The following is a 22,228-nucleotide window of genomic DNA, read 5'->3' as shown; positions in this document are numbered from 1 at the left end:
CCCAGCTCTGGGGGCGCATCCCAGCTCCGGGGGCGCATCCCAGCTCTGGGGGTGCATTCCAGCTCCGGGGGCGCATCCCAGCTCCGGGGGCGCATCCCAGCTCCGGGGGTGCATCCCAGCTCCGGGGGCGCATCCCAGCTCCGGGGGTGCATCCCAGCTTTGGGGGCGCATCCCAGCTTTGGGGGTGCATCCCAGCTTTGGGGGCACATCCCAGCTCCGGGGGTACATCCTAGCTTTGGGGGCACATCCCAGCTCCGGGGGCGCATCCCAGCTTTAGGGGTACATCCCAGCTTAGGGGGTACATCCCAGCTTTGGGGGTGCATCCCAGATCCAGGGGTGCATCCCAGCTCCGGAGGCACAGCTGGGAACTTCCCCCCCCTTCTCACATGCTTTCTGTTCTTGGCGGTTTGTTTGGCCAAAGCCATTTGCCAAATGAGCATCTAATTCACAAATAGTTCAGTTCCCCGGGAAATGGCTTCTTTCATGCTGCATTTATTCTTCACCAAAATACATTTATCCTTCACAAAGATTGCTCGGCTCTAACGCAGGTGGAGAGGAAGTTATTCCTCGTGCAACTTCTCCAGCTTCAAAGCTTTCAGGAGGCAAACGGCAGGGTCCAAATTCCCCTGGCATATGCTGAGGATGTAGCTGAGAGTGAAAGTTAGCTCGTGTTGATTCTCATTAATTTTCCCAATGTAAGGACAGTGGGACCAGGCGCTCTTTGAGGAGTTTACTCACTCATTTGGGTTAATTCTGCTTTTTCTCACAAGGAATTCAGTCCTCCTCTTAGGCTTGTGTTAAACTGGATTAGTTTTACTGACAGCGCTGGAGCTTTCAGATTGACACCAACACAACTTAGTTATATAATACAGCGAAGATAAAAATACATCAGGGTAAAATATCAACCGTTAGAGGAAATAACCAGAGTGCCCACACATTTAATGCGTTCTGAAGAAACGGGGAGAGAAATCATGGTACTGTAATGCACAGTGTTCTGGGGCATCTTTTATCAGAGGATATCAAAGCACTTTACAAATCATTACTTATTTAAGCCTTGTCACATGCTGGTCGCAGAAGAGAACAAAGCTGGAAGCAGGGCATGAACCCAGGAAGCATTGGCAGTGACAAGGAAATATTTAAACTAAAGAGGTTTCCAGTGGGAAATGCTGTTTCACCGAGATTGAAACGTTTTGCAGGAGCATACTGATGTCAAGGAAGTTTTTGACAGAACAATTTCAAAGCAATTCAGCATCAAAATGGGATCTTGCGCAGTCAATATGTGGGAATGGGGCTGGAGACTTTATTTCAGGGTTTACTATGTCATGTGTACATCCCGTGTAATTAGTTGTGGCCGACCTTAGCTAAATATTTCTTTTTGCTCTGGCTAGTTGCGTGTCTCTGAGTGTAACTGCTCCGAGTATTTACTTCCATAACTTGGGGGAAGTTGCTGTGAATTTTCAATTTGATTTGAGAAAATAAACAGACTTTGCAATATCAGGATGCCTCCTCCTAACAGATGCTCCTTCCTAAACCCTCCTCAAAGCCCCCTGGCAACTCCCTGCACCGCTCCGCGCCCCGCGGGGGGAGGCTGGCTTGCTCCTGCCAAGGCTCCAGAGTTCAGTTCACACGGAGACCCTTTTTCCAGGATCTTGCATCCACGTGCTGACAACCTGAGCCCTTGGAACTGCTGGTTTTGAGCCCCCCATCCAATACCCCGACCTCTTCAACAAGTGGATCGGGGCTTTGCAGAGGATCAGGGAGAAGGGATGGTGCAGGGCTTTCCTGGGCAACAGACCCCATCAGCCACCGCTCATCTGAGCCCACTACCAAATCCAAACCACGCTGCCTGTTTCTTATCCTGGGAGGATGTTTACTCCTCATTCCCCGATAGACTTTCTGCCCGCTGGGATCACAGTTCAGCTCTGTCTGTTCCTCTGCTAAAGACACTCGCACCGAGTGCACCAGGGAGAGGACCCCAGGGCAGCGTCCCAGCCCCAGGCAATCGCTCCCCATCCCACCGGAGCTTTGCGACATTAAAGGCTGCACAACATCGCTTGGCTTCTCACCGGCACCTGGTGGCAGGTTAAAATTGGGCCCCTGGAGCTGCCACCACCCCCAGCCCTGCCCCTCTGCCAGGCACCGCAAACCCGCTGCCTCCCCTTGGGACATCCATCAGTGGGACGGGGACACCGACCGCCCGACTGTGACCCGCCAGCACGTGCCTGCCAGGGACATCAGTGAGGCCAAGGTGAATCAGCGTGGTTCTCTGGCACGGCAAGGGATGCTGTGCCGGTTTACAGCAGCTGAAAGGATCTCTCCTCCCTGGTCCTGCTGGGTGGTGAAACCTCACTGCCATCACTGCGCGGCTGATGATCGCCCTGCCACAGAAACAGCTTTTCAGTTGTTTGATTAAAGACAGAAAGATCTTGGCAGAGAGGGGAGAGAGAAGACGGGAGATACGTTTCCAGCTCTGTCCCTTACCTGCAAGGTGATCTTTTCTGAGTCACTTGAACTGCTTGTTTCGCTTCTGCCTGTCAAGTCTGCGGTTACAAACGCGCCAGGAGCAGGTTTCCAGGTCAGGCTGAGCCAAAACATCCAACCAGTTCCCAAATGCAACCCAGGTTCACTCGGGTTTTTGGTGACTTTCGGGAGAAAGAAAAAGACAACGGTCATTTCAGAATCATCTTTTCTTAGGGCTATTTAAGCTCCTTAAACCTTTCCAATTATTCACCAGGAACAAAACAAAGCAAAAAAATTCTATTTTGACCCAACACTTTGAACTACCCTGCTTAAAACCACAAAAGCATCCAAAAAACCCATCCAGGCACTGAAAGTCCCCCATCCTTTCCAGCAGAAACCTTTCCCCCTCTTCAGCCCCAGGGATGAAGGATGCTTGCAGGCACCTCCCAGACTGGATGGGATTTTGGGCTGCCCACGCTCTGCTCCCCAAAGGCCAGCTGTCACCGTTGGTGTTGTGCCCCATGGCATTAATTGTTAGCGCCTGGCACCCTGATGAAGCAGCCACGTGCCCCAGGGAGGCAAACGCACCCAGCGCCCACGTGGATGTGTTTACGCGTTTTGAAAGAGTGGAATATCACGAGCTGAAGAACAGTGATGAATTCATGTCTCAAGAATGGTTTAGACACGCACCCCTCTGCACAGCTCCACACACACAACCCTTCAAAACTGCTCTGGGCTCAGCATCCTTCCCTCTCAGAGGCAAATCTGCACCTAGGAAATAGCCCCAGTGTTGAGATGAGGAGTTCTTGGGAAAGAGCCTGCAAAATCCATCCCTTGATTTTTATGTATTGCCTTTGAAAAAGGTTTCATCTGCTTCCCATCCCCTAAAGCAAGCTCCTGGCAGGTTCTCCATCCCCCTCATCTCATGTCCTTTGCTGGTGTGGCAGCCCTGAGCAACATTTCTCTGTCAGGTTAGAGCAGACGTGGATAAGGGAATTTATAACAGTGATGCCAAGGGAGTTAATTTGAACTGTGTGAAAAGCCACGACCGCCTCATGTAATATTACCACTCAGCTCAATTTAATGTGTTCTTAATTATAACCGTTTTTCAGCGTTTCCTTAAGAAAACTCTCTGTGTTGCCTTTTGTCTCTGCCCGGCAGTGTCTCTGTCCTCTCTCCTGCTACATTGCAGCAGTTAAGATGCGATTTCTCTCTCTCCGAGCGGTTTTTGCAGGGCCTTTCTTCCCCAGCTGCCTCCCCGCAGCCAGCTTCAATACCTCCAGCCCTGCACCACCGCTGTCCCATTTGGCCCTTGCTGGCATTCCTTTACGTTCAGGTTGTACCAGAATATCAAATTGAAGGTGCAGGCAGGAATAAACCCATCGAGGTCTTGTCGACGTCAAACAACAGATGGGCAGTGCCTTGCCGCTCTGGTTGGGCAGATTTTGAAGCTAATAATAATCGTAAACATCCCTCTCCGTCTTGTTTAATCCTTATAATCTCCTTACCCTCCGATCCAGACTGTTGTTTTCTTTGTGTGCCGAGACTGTTCCTTGCAGCCAGGACGTCTCTGCCAGGCTGGCATGCGCTGCCCATCGCCTCCGGTGAGGTGCACCCAGCATCCAGACCCAGGCTTCATCAGGAATTTCTTTCCCAACAAAATATCCTTCAAGACTTCCCACGAAGAAGGGGCAGGCAGGGCTGCAGCAGTTTGGAAAATGCCAGCCAGTTCAAAAAAAGAAATAAACATTTTACAATGAGTACATCCAGAGAACAGGGGTCACATTTTATTCCTGGTTTTGCTCTGGATGTGCTTTGTAGCTTTTGGAGTGGCCAGTTCTTACAAGCCCTGTTTTACATGCAGCCCCTGGGGTTATGTTATCAGATTACAAGTCTTCCCTTCCATTAAAACGTGAGGTTTCTAGATTTTTGTGGTTGAAAATAGGAAGAAATTCAAAAATCCAGACAGCAAGCAGAGAAATCTGACTTTTTTTTTTTTTTTTAATATATATACATATCTTTGGACCCAGGAGAGAAGCTGACTCTGGGGTTTTGAGCTTTTAATAGTAATACTGGAATCTGGCCACGTGGCTGATGAGCTTGGCCCTCCCAAGGCTGGGTGCTCGGGTCTCAGCTGACCGCAAAGGGAAGGGCAGGCACTGGCAGCTCTAAAAAGTCACCAAATCCTTTTCTGAGAAACAGTTTTGGCCTTCACTGGCCTCTTTTTTTTATGGCAAAGCAAAATAATTTTCCCAATTCTCCCTTCTCGCACCTTCAAGCAGAGCCTGTGGACGCAGCTGGCGATAAATCCACCCACCCTGGACCTGCAGCACAGCACTACAGGGAGCAGCAGCGTGACCAAAAGATGCTCTTCAACCTGGGAGACAAAGATCATATCCAATTACTGAAGGATGAAGCTGGATACATTTGACCCAGAATAGATTGTGGGTTTTTTTTGTTGTTCTGGTCTTTTTTTTAGTTTTGTTTTTGAAGAACGCGGATTATTGGCCCTTAGAGCAATTTATCAAGAATTGGGTTGGATCCTGTAGCAGTGGAAAAACTGAAGCTAAGCCTGGATGCTGGGCTGAAAAGGAGAATTAAGTCCTGTGGCTTCTACTATTCAGGAATTCAGAGTGGCAATGCCAGCCCTCCCCTCTGACCTTTAATTCGCTAAACTGGCTGCACACTGGGTTTCGGCTTGTTTCATGCCGGGTGCATCTGCAAAACCAGTTTGTGGTGAATCCAGCCTCCTTTTCCCGCGGCTGCTGCTCTCCCGGCCGTACCGCAGGAGCACGCGTCCACCCGTCCCCTGTGCTGCTCCTGACGGTACCTGCATCACCTTCCCCTCCTGCGCCTGGGAGAGCATCGATTCATGCCCTAAAGCGCTGCTGAATGTTGTTCTGCTCTCGTCAGTACCGAATCAATTCTGTTTCTTCGGAAATCTATCTGCTTTCAACCCTGCTAGGAGGTATAACAAACAAGAATATGGGTATCGATAATTTCGTGTTAATAACTTAAAAAATGAAAGATAACTCTCCTTGAGCAAAGACAGACGATGTTATAGCAGCTATCTCCCTGGGGCAGGGATTACCGTGCTCCTCACGAGCATCTCTGGCACAGGGGAGCGGGTCCTGTTCTGCTTCTGCCCTGGCAAAGGCTACAGCTAGCCCCCGGGCCCTCCCCTCCAGCAGGGAGACCAGCAAGAGCTTTACTAACGCCCAGGGGAGCCAGACTGGTCCCCCGTGCTGCTTTCAGCTCCGCCACCGCGCTAAGGCAGCGGCCACCCTGCACGAGTCCCATCCCAGGGCTCACCCCAGCTCCCTGCAGCCCTGGGGGATGCGCTGCCCTGGGACAGGTCCTGCAGATCGCAGCTCCCCAGGGATGGGCTCTCCTCGGCGGGTCCCTTCCTATGCTCTCCTGCGGGGAAGGGAGGGTCTGCCCCGCCGTAAGCAGTTCGGGGCAGTGAATGCATGCCTTGAACCCTGCTGCTTGCTGCTGCTTCCAGGACAGTTCATAACAACAGCGTGTGACAAGCGTGTGACCACCCCAACAGCAAACGTGGCGTTTGACGTGCAGCTTTAATCTGGGGCTGGCGGGTGCCAAATGCTGGCTCCCCGCATCGCTCAGGCCGCCTGCCTCGGAGGTTTGGGGATGCAGCGGAGCACAAGAGGGATGGGCTGGTGCACGCTCTGGGTGCCCCCAGTCCCATACCCACCTCCCAGCACATCAGGTCCCCTCTGCTGCCTCTCTTCTGGGAAGCCCCTTGGTTCCTGACCCACAGAAAGCAGGTTATTTCTGCTGAACCCTATGCAAAAGCTGCGTATGTATTTACAAAAGTCCATTCTTTCCTATTGCAAGCTCCAACTCCTCCTTCCCACCCCCCTCCTCCAGCACTAGTTTTTCCACTACATTTGAGCAGAAAATAAAAGAACAAAGAGCATTACCTGGAAAACAAACAAAAAACAACAAAAAAAGTGAAAGCAAAGGTGAGGCAGGGAGATGTCAGTCCCATAGCAACAAGAGGTTTCAATTAATCACATGTAAATGGGGATGCAGCGTAATGTGGGAAATACATTCGGCACGGTGCTGGTGGCAGGGCCTCAGCTGTGTGCTCAGAGGCTCCAGCTGGAGGGGAGGGGTGTGGGAGCTGTGCCCTGGCTCTCCTCTCCCTGGCCATCAGCCCTGGGCTGCAGGGGGTCACCGGCCAGCCGGCAGCTCCGGCGTAAGTGGCTACACCAGGGCCGGGACAGTCCCTGCAGCGAGAGGCACCCGAGCTCAGGACCACCGCAAATGCCCGCACGGTGCATCCTCAGGGATGAGGGGGTTGTTCTGAGGAAGATGTGCAGAGCCGCTGCCTGTGCCGCGGCATGTCTGGATCCAGCAGCTGGTGCCACCCCTGCCCGGCAGAGCAGTGAGACCCCAAATCCCCTCACCCCCCCGGCTCCCTGTGCTCACCAGCGCGGCCGAGCCCAGCTGGTCCAGAGCAGGACGTCGGCTCTGGCCCGGCACTAGCTGGAGCCAGCGGGGCACAAGCCCTGGGGAACCAGGGCACGAGCGGCAGCGGCACAAGCGCTGAGCCTGAGCCATGCCCTGGTGGCCCCAGCAGTGGGGACCCCCCAAGCCACGCCGGGACCTTCCCCCAGCGACCCCGGGGAGGGAGCACGGGGCTGGCTGGCGGGGGCCTGGTGGGTTTTGTATCCAGGAGGAGGGAGCTCCTTTTACCGGTGCTGGATGGAAATCCAAGCAGCTCCCCGCTATCTCGGAGGAAAACGTCTCTCCCGTTCAGTCCACGCTCTCGGAGACAGCTGGGGGTGACGGGGGCGCTTGGCTCCCTTCTGCCTACGTCACGCAGCGCTCTGTTGTGTCTGAATGCGGCAGCGCTGCTTGCTGAGGGTCACAGCATCTCCCCAGGGAGCCGAGGGGCAGGCAGCGTGTCTCCCTCCAGGCTGTGACCACCCGCCGGCTGGGAAGGCTTCATAAAATATTGATTCTTCTTAGCACACTCCTGTCCTCCAGATAGTTAGAGCTCACCCCTCCCGCAGGCGGCAGCCAAGGGGAGGCCCTTGCTCCCCAGCAAATCCTTGCTGGGTGGACGGGAGCGCGGGGACAGGCAGCTCCGTGAACATGGGAACAGGAATGGCTTTGAAGCACATCCAGCTGGGAGGTTTAATTTTAACGAGGAAAGAAATACAGCCACTGGGAAGCTTGTAGGGGCACCGGGTGATGGATGTGTGGGCAGGGGGAATGCACGATCGCCAGGGCGAAGTGCCTCGTCTGCTTGTGAGTGGGACCAGAAGAAATGCCACCACCTCTGCGCATCAACCCCTGCCCGCATGGCCTTTGGGGTGACGCTGCTGTCGCCGACTGCCGAATTGCTGCTCCGTGCGCGAAGCGGGGTCTGTGCGGAGGGGGCCCATGGGTGCCACAGGCTCCCAAAGCCCTGCGCCCATCCTAGCTGCAAGAGGACTTCTTCAAATTCTCAGCAACCAACGGCGAGGGAAGGGGCCGTGCAGACCTGTCCTGCCAGAGCCAGCCCCGGAATGAGCAGAGGGGTCCCCGCCGATGTGCAGCGTGTAGGCAGGTTCCTGGAGCTCTGCTTCTCCAGCCTCTCCTGCTGCGTTAGGAGTGACTGTGTCCCCCTCCTCGCAGGTCCCCCAGGGCACTCAGCACCCGCCTGTGCAGGCAGAAGAACTGAAGGGACTTGTCCTGGCCTGCCAGCCACCGGCCCAGGAAGCAGCTCCTGGATCCCATCTCTTGCTCTGGCCCTTGGGCATCTCGACCTCCCCAGCTGCTTTCCACAGATCCACCCTCAGTCAGCATGGATGAGGCTGGCTTCCTGGTCCATTTACTTCTGGAAGAGCCTTGCTTTGTGGAAAACTTTGCTGGCCCACAAAGCAGCCGTGCCCAAGCCATCTTTGCAGCCAGATGCCCAAGTCTCCCTGCCTTACGGGTCCTGGTGCTCTTCTCCTCCACATCCTGCAATCCTGCTACTGGTGAACAGCAACAGTATCTCTCCGGGGAATTGCAGAGCATCCCTGAGTGGGGAGATGGAGAGGAGAATGGAAGCATTGCTGCAAAACAGGCTCAGGGAAAACAAAAAACACCACAGGTCAACGCACCTGCAAACGAGACGACACACGGCTTTTCCTCCTCTCTCAGCCCTGCAAACTGCTGTGTAAGAGCTGCCGCCTTTATTTGGAAATGCTACTGTAAAATGAGTCCTAATGGTGTTTTGAAAGCTCGTGGCTTGGCTACAAGCAGGAGCATCAACAGAGATTGCTGGGATTCCCAGATGAATGGAAAACATGTTTATTTCTGCCAAGGCGTTTTCTGCGTGCTCTCTGCATTAATCCTGTAGGAAACAGCAGCAAGACAAGAGGCGAGCCTGTTCAGTGGGATCTGGTGATCTGCAGCGTGGCCTTTCCTCCTGCTCCAGCCCCACGCAGCTCTTCATCTGCAATTTCTCTAGTGAAGCTGCCAAAAGGGAAACCCAAAATTCACGGCCAAGAGGTTGAGTTGCAGTGGCAGAGAAGGTGGTTTGCATTTTCCTGCGCCGAGCAGCTGCGCCAGGCTCTGAGCATCCTCCTGCTGCACCAGAGGCTGGTACATGCTGCTGCCTGCCTGAAGGAGCGGCCGCGCTGCCCTGGCGGAGGTGCAGAGGTTCCTACCACCCAGGACCCTCCTGGCAGGTGCTGAGGGTCAGTGCTGAAAGCAGGACCAGGGCGCACAGCACAGCCCAGGACAAACGCGGCTGGCGGAGGAGGATGGGGCAGCCCCGAGGGGCAGCAGCAGGGAGGAGCAAGAGCTTGTTCAAACCCCCTTTAGCACCGCTTCAGCTGCTTGCCACCACGTACCCGCTGCGGGTTTAGCGGCTGGTTCTTACCTGGCTGGGCAGGACAGCCCCCTCCACACGCACACACGTCTGCTGCCACTTGAAGCTCCTCTGGAAACATCCCCTGGGTCCCGCTGGAGATCCAGCGCACAGCCCGAAGGAGGAGAGAGGCTGCAAGCAGGGCTGGGGCAGGGACCGAGCGGCAGCCCTCGGTACAGGTTTGTAGCTGCCCGCAGCGCTGCAGGAGCATGGAAGTACAGCGCCTGCTGCAAAAGGCTCCCAAGCTAATCCTTACGTGCCATCATGACTAATAAATGCTAAAGCGATGAAGAAAAGATGTTCAAAAGATGACGAAAGACCAAAGGAGACAGGAGGAATCCTGCTGACTCGCTCAGCTCTGACGCAAGCTCCTTTTGACAATTCAGTTATAACGTGATGCTAATTACTGGGTTGGTGGTGTTGAGCTCCAAGGCAGGAGGGCACCACACGAAAGCGATATCGATAGGGGAAGGTGGCAGCGATAGCGCTCCTCGCCCAGAGAGATGCCAAACTGCATCAAGGGAGCACTGAAAAGCAACCAAGGTCTGGGGTGAGTGCGGTGGGGAACAGTAACGCTGGATGACAGCTCGGAAAGGGAACGATAACGAATGTGATAGCTGTCTGCAACGGAGGCTGATCTTGCACCGGCAGAAGGCAATTAACCAGGAGAGGGTTTCAGATGAGGCTGGCGTAGATGCCTCTCCACTGTCAGCCCTTGCCAAGCCCGTGGCTGGACGTTGGTACTTCTCCTCTCAAATCTGGTGCTCCCGACCGAGCGCAGTCACCACACAGTGGTCAGGGACCGAACGCAGACCTCTGACGTGCCAGGAAAGGGCAGAGGGGCTTGCACTTAACTGGATGAAGCCACTGAAGGGTTAACATCACTCCACTGTGCCTCAAGTCCTATTGCTCACTGCAACACGCGTAACAGTGCCTTCCCTGAAAACAGGGTCACCAACACGCTCACTATCACTAATTCCATATTTAAAACACGGCTTCTCAATCAAAGAGATGCTATTACCCACAAAGCAGCTTAAATTGTCCCTTAGATTTAAATACAGCCTGTTGCATAAAACATCTTTTTATCAATTTCACTTAGGGCTGACAAGCGCTCCCCCGCGCACATCCTTTTAATAACATCAGTGTGCTTCACAGAGCCCTTAAGTGCATTCCACTGGGAAGCAAATACCCTTAAGGGCACCTTTTGTCATTGTTCATTTTCTCCAGTTGCTGAAGAGGGATTGTGCCGAGAAGCCTGGTCTCCTTCTGCATCACGGCGCGTTTCAGGAACCGCGCTCTGTACGCAGTTTCCAGGAGGCGGGTGAAGGGTGCCAGGCTAGAAGAAACACCCTCAGCTGCTGTGCAGGGCACAAGAAGGGATATTTTGCTTCTCCTCAAGCCCACCGTCAGCCCAGTGAGAAATCCATGTTTGGTCCCTGTCTGGTATGAGCAAGCAGAAATTTAGAGCGTTGCTGTGGCCAGAACAGCCCTTCCTCCACAAGGATGCTCTCAGCACCAGTTAGCCTGACACAGGGATCCACCGGTACGGCCCCAGCTGCCCATTCTTGGTGGCGGAGCGTCAAATCCCCCACCCCACTCTCCAGGTAGGCTCGCTGGAGCTCTGCCAGCGCCGCATTACTGCGTGGACGTCAGATGTTTTGCTCTGCCACAGAGCAAGAGGCACAGAGTTTTGAGGTGGGTTGGGGAATCATTTAGGAATCGGTTGAGTGGAGCACTCCAGCACTTCAAGAGGAATCAAAGGGAGAAATTTGATTTAATCAAATTTTATCAGGAGAACAGTATGGAAGCAGCATTACCTCATGGTCAGCGCGCTGGTCCAGCGCTTGGGGAACTTTGGTTTGTTTTGGCTTCTACAGATGGACTCGATGGATGACAATTGGCCAGAACGTTGGTCCTCCGCGCCTCAGCTTCTCCATCTGCCAAATGAGGAGCAAGACAAACGAACCGACGAAGAGGGCTGCCTAAGAGAGAGGTTACACGGTTAATTAACAATGGCAAGAGTTCAGGGTACAGACTTCCAGGCCGTTTTCCCTCAGCCCACAGCACCCCCCTGGCTGGGGTGAGCCCAAAGCCTCTCCCTGCCGGCAGCTCGGTGCTGAGCTGGCTTCCCACACGGATCCCACACGGATCATTGCTCCGCGTCCAGCTTGGCGTGGGCAGCAGGCAGGATTACAGCATCACGGGCACGGCCAGCGACCGAGGACCAGACAGAAAAGGCACTGACTGCTCAGGCTGGTAGGAACAGCTCGCTGCTGGCGCTGCAAACGTGTACGGCATCGTTGAGCTGGACTTCTCAGCAGCTGCTGGACAGCAAGATTGGAGATGGAAGGGATAGGAAACACAGGGACTTTTCATCAACTCACATGAAAGGAGGCTTTTTTAAAAAGACAAAAATAAAAAAAACCAAACAAACACACACAAAACCCACAAACCTCATCATTAAAAAAAAAAAAAAAAATCCATCAAAAATATAGTGGCAAATCTGTATTGCCTGTTGTTTTGTTAAATGGCTCCTGTCTTGTCATTAGCTGCTAGAGCTTGGTTCATCAGAAGAACTGTGCATCTGTGGAACAATTGCTTTCATATTAATGCCCACAGGCGCACTGCCAGCGAGTTGTGCTCTCCATCAATTTTTGACCATCTGTGTCCCCTTTGATGCATCGGGGGGTGGTTTTCTCCCTTTCCTGAGCTTCAGGCTGACATTTGCTCTCTAGGAGGTTGCCATCTTCATCACTCTGGGAGGAGGGATTTCACCCCAAAACCTCCAAGCCCAGCTGCCAAAGCATCAAAATTGCTTGCGAAGGGATGCTGGGAGCTTTTAGGTCTCACTGCAGCTGGTGAGATGTGAGGATGCTCTACACCTCTGCTGGAGGAGGCCACATGAAACCATTGCTGGCTTCCTCCTGCTGTGCTGTTCCCAGCAAGGAGCCTGGGGTGAAGCATCTCCCACCTCAGGAATGGGACCAGCGCTAAACTGGGTATCGGATTTGGGAGTGAAGCAGAAATGCAGCTTCCCTGGGGAGGGAAGCTGAGTGGATGGGAGAGAAAGGTCCGAGGGAAGGATGATGGTCGAGGGCTGGGTCTGTGGAGCTGGAGCCAAGCAGGTTTCAGGCGATTCCTCCAGAGTCCCATGGCTGGTTTAGGTATCAGACATCTGGCCATCATCTTTTGAAGCAGATTCCTACGAGCACAGCTCCAGCAATATTCCCTCACTCGTGTACAATCTGCTGTGGTCCCACTGCCTCATGTTTGCCAGGCAGAGACCAGACAACCAAAACCTCAGCTGTGAAGCCCACTTCCCACGTACGCCAGCCCACGGGCCTGGGACTCCTCGAAACCACCCTGCAAACGGGCCAGCCGCGATGCGAATGCAACGCGCTTGCAGCTGAAGTCCAGCCAGCAGCATCACAGCTCGCTTTTGGATGAGGGCAGAGGCCTGGCAGGGCTAAACTTTTGAGAAATCCATTTTCTATTCTTTTTTTTATTTTTTTTTCCTTTACAAAGAGGATTTCTAAGTCTCTGCGCATCTTCCGCTGCTTTCTGGCACAGCCGCTGCTGCCTTCCATCCTCCCCTTTAAATCAGCCATCCCTGTTATCATCGCAGAGGTGCAGAGTCAACACAGCAGGAGCATAAAACAGACAGATTGGGGTTAGTACCAGCTACAGTGGCTAAGTGGACTGACGGATGCTTTTAATAACCGCAAATGCTATTCTTGATGCTGATGATTTAGCAGTTATCATAAGATAACAGGGGGAATTAAAATGAATCTAAGGAGAGTACTTACTTTTCATCTGTGCCCGTCTGCTGCCCGCTGGCTTGGCTCTGGCTCACGCTATTACTGCAGGGAAATATCGCTGCCTTTCCACAAAGAATCAAAATCCACAATCACTTGATTTAACAGCTGGAATATTGCAGTCTTCCTTCTGCAAGTGGTCATCCGAGGTCGCTGAAAAACATTACGAGGTTACTTGGTTAAAATGCATTTTTTTGTAACTCTATTTGAGTATATGTGAGTTTTCCAAACACACAGTGAGTTGCAGCGTTCCTTTTTAATCCAAGAAAGATTTTAAGGCCAAGCACAAATGGTGGCATAGCCCCTCTCCGGGTCTGGGTGAAAAACGCAGGGACACAACCCCATTTGTGTGAGCACGAGGTGGCTGAGAGCCAGACCCCAGCTCCCCAGCCACGATTCCACGATTCCAGCCCTCCTGAATGTACCTTGCTGCCCTCAGCATCAACAACCGGGATCTCTGTAGAGATCCTCTGAGGCAGCAGATATCCACGCACTGAAAGGTTTCACAGAGCAGGGATATCGGGTATTAGGAATCTATGAAATTTTAATGTGTGTTTGTTTTTTTTTTTTTCTCCACCAGTTTTGAATAGCACGTGTCCGGTAAATCTGTTTCTACTTATGCCCTGAGCACTGCAGAAATATCCACAGGCTCTTGCCCTGCCTGGGTGGCTAACAGCACAGGTTTTTAAGCATGCACGGTACTTCAGCAAAGACAACCCCCAAAAACCCAGGCAGGGGAGACGGAATTAAGAAATGGGTAATTGCAAGAGAACAAACGTGAAGCGAGAGACTAACCAAAGGCAGACGCTGTCACAGAAGCAGCGCAGCCAGAACAGGACAAACGTGGCATCTCTGCTACCAACACCCCCAAGTGCGCAGGACACCGGCGCGTAGGTCACCCCATTTCAGGGCTCAGTACATCCACCAGCTGGTGCCCAGCAGCGGTGCCACGGCAGCTGCCTGAGCTTGCCGGGACCCCTCTGCGAGGTGACACGCTCAGGCGGGGGGGGGGAAAGGGGGCAGAGTGAAACGCTGCTGCCTTCGAGTGCCCGCGCGGAGCCCGCGGGTGGGACTAGCCGAGGGCAGGGCTTGGCCACGACTGATTATTCCTTTAGATTTGCCGGTGCTGGCTACATCCACTAAAACTACAAGCTCCTGGGGCAAGTCAGGCAACAAAAGGTTTGTTAAAATGATGGGGGTTAAAAGGTCACAGTTTTGCTTTGCATAGATGACTGGAAGGGGCAAGAAGAACCCAGCTTCCAGGCATTTACTATCGTATTTTTTTTCATTCCTCTCCAATAATTTGAATTTTCGCATTCATTAAATCAGCATTATCAATTCTTAACATTACCGCTTGCCTCATTTCCTCTCTCATGCAAGGTTTCAATTTATTCCATCCAAATCCTCAGAGACAGACTCCTGTGTCCCTGTTGTAACCCTTGTGAATGTTTAACTTTTCCTGGCACATCCCAACCCTCCCAAGGAGCAGGAGACACCAGACCGGCTGCCCTGCGGACCCCCAGCCCCTACAGCCGGGGATGGGGAAGGAACAACCTACTCCCCCCATCTCCAGCCTGCGCTGTCCTTCACCTCCTGGGTCAGCATCTCCACCTCCTGCTCCCTTCCTTCCTCCCTTCCCTGGGGCTTCAGCATGAAGTTGATCCCTCGGCTGTAATAACGGGGAGTCAAGTTTTACAGAGCCGACGGCCGCGGCCTCATCTCCCCTCCACCAGGGCTATTTTGTCATCGTCTGTTTGGAAAAAGAAGGGAAATTGTGTTTGGAACATTGAAAGCATCTTAAAAATGAGGTGACATTGTCGCTGCTGGTGCTTCCATGGCAACCTGCATTTGTTTCTCGGAGCTGTTTCATAATAATTAATACACTGCTTCCACGCACGTGGCCCACGTTCAGAGTGCACAGCACGGCCCCCGCTGGGACCTTCCTGGGTCGCATGAAATATTTATGCCAAAGAATCAGAAGGAAGAACTTTTCTGGTGCGTTCCGGCCATGGGGACAAAGCAGGGGCACACAGACATAGGATGCCCCCCTCTGCCAGCCCAGGTAGCGGGGGCACATTTGCTGACAGAGGTGGCAATGACACCCCCCTACGCAACGGCAGGGCAGCCGGAGAAGCCCCAGTCCTGTTGATCACCCCAGAACCTAATGAGGCAGGGCTTGTTACACAGTCACAGCAATGAATCCAGGCCTTTCCTCTTCGTGCACTGCCAAACACAAGCTGTCCTCCCTCGCCACGCCGTGCCGGCATGTCTAGGTGTGGCCAAAACAGAGGGAATTTGCAGAACTGCACCAGCAAAATCCTTAGGCACGGGGTGACTCGCATGCCTCACGTTCCCTCCCCGCTGCAGGCTCCGAGGGGGTTCGGCTGGATGCGGGAACGTGCAGGGGAGAAGCAGATCAAGGATGCGGTCACCTGCCACAGCAGCGATAAAGACAAAGCGGCGAGCGGAGCCTGCAGACGTGCTGCCTCTGGGCTGCGGTTCTGCCACATCCCACATGTGGAGGAGCAGGTTCTCAGCTGGCAAAACCTGGAGAGGGATTGCCAAAGAAAATTCAGGTGCTGTAAGCTGTGGCTAGGAAACGTTCGGTGGATGCTGCTACATGGTCTTAGCTCCAGGAAGAAGCCGGGAGGGTGAGGTTCCTGCTCCAGCAACTCCATCTTTCAGGAGATACGTAAAACTAAGTGGTGGGACCCACCATAGTGATCAAATATCCAACGGCGTTTTCGCTGGAGGAGGAGGGTGAGCCCCAGTGTCCTGGCTGAACTCCAGTTTAGGTAATTACGTTCTGCCAACCTTCGCGCCTTCAGCTTCAGTTAGCTATGGGATTCGGAGGCTTTTCTCTGCTCAGATGTATTTCTAGCCCTTTTTCCTGCTGACTAGACTCTTAAAACAAAAAACCCAGCGCAAACCCCCACCAACCTTTTGCGGTGGGAAGCCTGGCCTGTACCCTGCCAGCATCAGTCTGGGAAGGAACTGGTGATATTCACAGGTGCTGAAAGGCACTCATATGTGAACTCTGGGTCCCTCTGTCACTTGCTGTTCCCATCCTCCCGTGAGCAAGAGGCTCTGCCACAGACAGCTTACCGACGCTGACCTGCTCCGCGGCTCAGACACCGACATCCTTCAGCAGACGTGGTAAAGACCCACAAGTACCGCACGCTCTGGAGAGCCCGGCGTCGCAGACGTGCGAGCCAAGAACTCTGCTCTTCCTCGTTGACCTTTCTTCTGCAGAGGGAAACGCTCGAATAGGGGATACCGAGTGATCAGCAGCAAGCGTAAATGAGGGTAGCGGAAGGCAGAGACCGCTCGCTGGAGCTGTGCCTCGGTATCATTTAAACAGGCTTGAGAGGCTTAATTGTAGGCTCTGGCAGAGTGCAGACGGGCTGCTTCACCCCGTGCTGGTGTAGTCACAGCTATGAGCAGGAACCGCCCCAGCTCCCGGAGCCACACAGCCATGCACTGCCTGGCAGCGCTGCTGTAACCGAAACATTCCCATGTCCCTGTGAATTACGGTGAAAAGGGGGCCGATAACTTGCAGTTGGCTGAAGACACAAACCCCCTGAAAGCCCCAGACAGTGTGTGTTTGTTTTCTCGCTGCTGTGGCTCCTTGTTTTCTCGCTGCTCTGGCTCCTGTTGTCAGGATCTGTCAGGAGATTTCTCTCTGTATTTCACTACGATGGGAGCACGTGCAGCCTGGATACTGTTCAATCCCCTTTCATCAGCTAATTTGAAGCTGCAAAGCAAAGAGCCAAAATCCCAGGAGACAGAAGCTGTTCCTTTAGCCTGCTTGGACATCTGAGAGGTTAATGAAGAGATCCTCAAAGCTGCAACAATTGCATGGACAGTCCATGAAGGGGCAAGAGCTTTCCTATACCAAAAGGTCAGAATTATTTCAGTTCTCTCCCACCTGATGATCTCTCACAATCCCTTATCAGACTGACAGGGCTTCTCCTGGTGCTACGTGTCACAGGACACATCTCGGAAATCCTCATTGTCTTTCTCCTGGGGAACAGTGCTTTCATAACAGACACTTCCAAAGCCCTTGTTAGTTCTGAAAGATAAAGCAGCAGCTCGTATTTCTTCATGTCAGCAACCACCCTTTCCGACTCTGCTTTTACATGCTGACTGCATTGTTTACTACAAAGAAAGTTCTTACGTTGCGTCTCTTGCTCACTTGAGGTGTAGCTGCACCAAAGAGCATCTGGCTGCTCCCTTCCTTTTTGTTTCTGACTGTTCACCTCTGGCAGAGACTCACCTCTTGATACTCCCCCTCTTACTACTCTTCCTTTTGCAAAACACACCAGTTTCATCCCTCTGACAAAGCAATGAACTAGGGAGTGTCTGCAAGGACTTGAAACATTATTAATGCCTAAACCCCAGCAGCTACATGCACTGCTTTATTCAAAGAGGGTTTTGTTTTGTTTGAAATTGTAAAGTTAAACATCCGTTCTCCTAACAACTACAGAACTTGGCAGCACTGTGACAACGCCCTTCCTTCAAGGCTCTCGAGGGTTTTTCTTAAGGTTGCACATTATCATCATTTTAAACAGGAGAAAAAAAAAAAAAAAAAAGAGTTCAAAGCACAGAGGGGTTAAACGCTTTGCCCAAAACCGCAAAGAAAGTGAGCGACAGGGCTGGCAACAACTGAGGTCTCTCCCCACCCTTAGTAAGTACCCTTCGTACCACCAACCATCGTTTCAGGAGAATCAGAATGTTAAGCCAGATTCTTGATGTCCTTTCCAATTAACTTCCCGTAGAGGAAAACGGTTGAAGTGCAGGATTCAGTGCCGAAGCGCCGTCACCGGCTCTGGCAAGCGGGCAGTTACCTTGCCCTGTGAGATCAGAGCAGAAAGGCTCAGCAGCGTGCCTTAGACCCAGGATTAATTGAGAAGCTCGTTCTTCATCTGGAGCAATGGGATGTCCATCTCTTTTGGGGAAGGTACCTGCTGGTGCCAGTCAGTTCCATTACACCTGAAGCTTGTATAGAGGCAACTGCACACAGAGGTTTCAGGATGACCCCCTCCACCCCAGCCACGCAGCAGGCTGAGTTTTTGCAGCACCGGTCATTGCTAGACACTTCTGATTGCACATCATTTCAGCACAGAGCAGGGGTGCAAAACCACAGCATCCACTCGTTTCCTTTGCATATCTGCCACATGTTAATTGAGCTCTCAGGAAACGGTGCAGTGCAGCTATTTGGGCTGCAAAACACGAGCCACCACCCTCACTCAGCCTGAGGGTGGTTTTCAGGCAGGGATACAGAATGAGGTGCCCCTGCCTCCTTCTAGGAAGCACAGTAAGAGATGTAATTGCTCCCACTTAATTAAAAAGTGTGACCTTTTGGGTTGCAGCTGTCCAATGGCAAAACAGTTCTTCCTCCAAGCTCATTGTTTAGGATGATCGGATGGAGTGTAGTACAGAGCACCAGTGCGTATCATGAAGGGAAGGTAATTGTGCTTTCCCCTGCTATTAAGAGAGGCAGGTTTTCTACTCAAGCTTGCAGATGACCTTCTCCAATCAAACATTAACTTTGCAGCAAACAATCATTAGGGACCGTTTGCAGGCTTTAATAATTAACGCTTTTATTAATCCACTGACTCCACTTCAAGCAACAGGTCTCTCCAAAATTAATTCTGTTGCCATTTAGAGGAGAAAGAAATTAATACCATTTCAAGGCAGAGAAGGAAGAAGGTATTTAGATTCCACTGCACTTTCTAAAGGTACTGGATCTGCTCCTAGAACTGTAATTATGCAACTTATTAACTGAACTGCCAAACATAAGGCTAAGTAATTTTCAAAGCCTGGGCTTTGAGAAATAGTATTACTGGCAGCCGTGCAATCCAAAATCCAATCAAGACTGACCACAAACTTTCAACGGGCTGAAACTCTGTCAAGTGCTTATTGGCTGCAAAAGGCAAAGGAGATGAAGAAAGAGGTCCAGCTAAGCAAATTAACTCCTTTAGAATGAGGCACCTGCTTCTCTAAAGAGCCAAGTAATGAACGAAGAGCTGTGCTGCACAGAAAGCCCAGCTGGAAGGGAATAACTTCTACCTGTCAGGCAAGATATCCCAGCTCCGCGGTTGCTTTGGCTCGTGGGACTTTGCAGTTGTGCCGAGAGGCCCAGGAATTTTAAAGATAAAAAAAACACCCAACACCCCCAAACAAATCAAGAGGAACCGCAAAGCATGCCATTGCTCAGTTGCTAGGGACGATTTTGAATCCCAACTTCTCTTTTAGGTGATACAGAACAAATAAACATGCTGTTTCACATGCTCACTAGTGAGTCAACCAGATCACGTACACGAGCTGGGAAGAACTCACCAGGGTTTCTTACCCTTACTTTTTTGCTGCCTGGGATCACCATCTATTTAAGAGCAGGGCAGGCAGGCACACAGCCGGCGCAACTGAAATACAAAGAAATTGCAAAGCAAACCCAGCTAAGGGCAGAAGGGAATCGGTAAGTGTTAGTTAATGTAACTACTATTAAACACGCAATACTGAAAAAAATACGGAAGAAGTGCTGAGAAAATTATCCTGTTTAATTCTTCTCCCTCTTACGTCTCCCCAGATCAGTTGCTATGAGCCAAGGAGCTGCCTTACCTATTTTCAGTTTAAAAACCCCTTTTTGCAGCAAGTCACAGCGACAGGGCTGAGAGCAGAATCTAGGCTTGCTCAGGGCTTTGCGAAGTTCTGCTTGAACCACCATAATGCACCATCATTTTGAGTGGTTTGATACACGTGGGATAATTGAACAGGCTCTCTCTGCAGTGAGTAACTCTTGCCTTTCTGTTTGAATACTTGAGGAGCGTTTTGACTTTCTAAGTATTGCTGCCATTTAGAAACACAGCGTGACAATCAGACTGTTAAAGCATTACTTTGTGCCATAATATGTAGTAAAACTCACGGTTTCAGTTCCTCCAGCTTCTTCCCTGTCAATGCCTAAGTGGGGGTCCTGCTGTTCTCCATCGCGTTACTGCATTTCCCTCCTTTTTTCTTCAGCTATGGTAAATCAGAAACAAATTAAAAAGAGAGGGACCAGAAGATATCAAACTCTTTTGTTAAAAATATGCCTATATTTAAGTTTTCCTTTTCTTGTTACTAAAGTTTTGCTGCTACGGGCAAGGTAAGACATGGGAGGAAGCCAAATATTTTACAAAATATCTGCCAGAGCAATTCCTACCTGTAAAGTATTCCATGCACCCTCTGCATTCCTGTATGTCTGAGCCCAGTGAAGTCCCCCTCAGAAATACTGAGTGTTTTAACAATGCTCTAAACTTTTAAAGAAGCAATAAACATGGAGCGAGCTTTAAAATATTTCCCTGAGAAGCCAAGAAACAAAAACCCCATTTTACAGATGGGTAAGCAAGTAGAGAAGAAGTTAAACGATTTCCTCCAGGATACATACTCATCATGAGGGAGATGGTACTAAAGTTAAAATGATCCTAGTTCCTCGGCATCCTTCACAATTGGCTGTGACCCGCCACAGCCTAATATACAAATAAAGTTTTTGCAGCAAATCAGAGCAAATTAGATGCTTGAAAAGCAAACCAGGAATGGCAAGGCTACTGCCCGAGAAGGAATAACCTTCCTTTGCTGTCAGCCAAGCCTTTTTGTTTTAACAAGTACAACTTGGTTTGTTTTAAATAGGCTTCACCGCGAAGCAGTTGGACAAACACACTAACTCGTAGGACCTGCAGTCCTGTGGATACGGGTCTCCTGATTAACTGTAAAGGCGGAGAAGACTCAAGCTCTACACAGAGCTCTTCCTGCAGCAGCTGATGGTCTCCCCCTCCTCTACTCAACCGCCTGTTTTCTCAAAGATTGTAGGAGCCTGTATATCGTTAGCATTACTGATTTGCTGCCAATTCAATTCAAATTTGCAGAGTGATTTAAAAATGAAGCCGCAGCAGACAGACATCCAGCCATTCACTTTTATTGCCATATGAAGACCAAGTAAAAGAAAGTAGGAAATACCCCTTAAAATTTCACTATTAGAGCCAGGAAATCAAGAGTATCAAGCTGCATCAACCTGCATCCATAAGGCACAGTTACTGGCACTCAGAAATACATGTTAAAAAAGTGACCTGCACTGTACAGATTTTTTTTTAGTGCAGTGACCAAAAAAAAAAAAAAAAAAAAAAAAAGTGAATGATACTCAACCAAATCCAGCAAATTCAAACAGGCATCTGGAAAAGACGTGTCTTTGCGAAACATTAAAGGGATCATTTATACCTGGTAAGCCAGCTGTCCACTGATGGAAAGAGCCTTAAGGTCTCGGTTCGCTGCAAGTGGGTTTTGGAAAGTTGTGCTAATGATATGTAAAAATGCCATTACGAAAGGGCAGGTCCATTTTTATACTCTGCACTCACATTGATACACTGACTCCTCGGAGCGGCGGACATGAATCTTTGGATGCAGCAGCAGTTTAAGGCTGCATTGCTGGGTCTTAGTCAAGTTTCTAACTCTTGCCAAGGGCTCGGACCTGCCGAAATTCACACGGTGAGTTTTGCAAAGACCTCAGCATCCATCTGGGCACCAGCGTGTGCACTGAGCACCTCTGCAAACCTGGCCCCGGCAGAGGGGCTGTGATGTAGTGGAGGAGGGGGAGCAAACCCCGCTTACTTGCATTTTGCTGGCCAAGTTGTAAAACAGGAATGCTGCTGTGCATCTTGTTTGATTGATTTCTCCCTCTTCTTTTGCAAGTCCAGTCAAGCCTCTGAGCACTTCAGGGCAAAAAGCCCCCTCGTTGTCTGTATGCATAGAACACAAGGCACAACCGCTTCAAGCTTAGTCCAGGCTTGTAAGCGCTACTTATAGACTACTAACGTAAGTAATACAAAACCTAAAAATAACGAAACGGAAGGGGGAGGTGGGAAAGAGGGAAGCAAATTAATTCCGTAAGCCTCCTCCTCATCTGAAAAGAATAACCTCCCACCCATGGGCTTGCTCAGCCCTGCTGCACAGCTGCGTGGCAATTGCTGCACACATCGGGCAACGAGGCAGCACAGAGTTTGAAGGAACCGGTGCAGAGAATTGCATTTGAATTAGGAAGCCAAAGGAA

General features: G+C 51.3%; 1 long non-coding RNA gene across 6 annotated transcripts; it reads right to left on the bottom strand.

The window, feature by feature from the left end:
• Positions 1–992: 992 nt before the first annotated feature.
• Positions 993–20,315, bottom strand: LOC121085344. 6 transcript variants are annotated; one of them, XR_005827015.1, is made up of 6 exons: positions 18,505–20,315; positions 14,737–14,896; positions 13,138–13,299; positions 3,969–11,313; positions 2,482–2,642; positions 993–2,378 (listed from the first exon to the last, which is right to left on the bottom strand). It is a non-coding gene; the product is annotated as an uncharacterized LOC121085344 (long non-coding RNA). The 6 variants fall into 6 exon arrangements; XR_005827016.1 differs by lacking the exon at positions 18,505–20,315 and having other exon boundaries at positions 3,969–4,161; positions 4,733–11,313; positions 14,737–17,835; XR_005827017.1 differs by lacking the exon at positions 18,505–20,315 and having other exon boundaries at positions 3,969–10,771; positions 11,149–11,313; positions 14,737–17,835.
• Between the last annotated feature and the right edge of the window lie 1,913 nt (positions 20,316–22,228).

The sequence above is a fragment of the Falco naumanni genome, chromosome 3 (assembly GCF_017639655.2).
Source record: "Falco naumanni isolate bFalNau1 chromosome 3, bFalNau1.pat, whole genome shotgun sequence".
NCBI classification, from domain to species: Eukaryota; Metazoa; Chordata; class Aves; order Falconiformes; family Falconidae; genus Falco; species Falco naumanni.
This window is presented reverse-complemented; position numbering and strand designations above follow the sequence as displayed.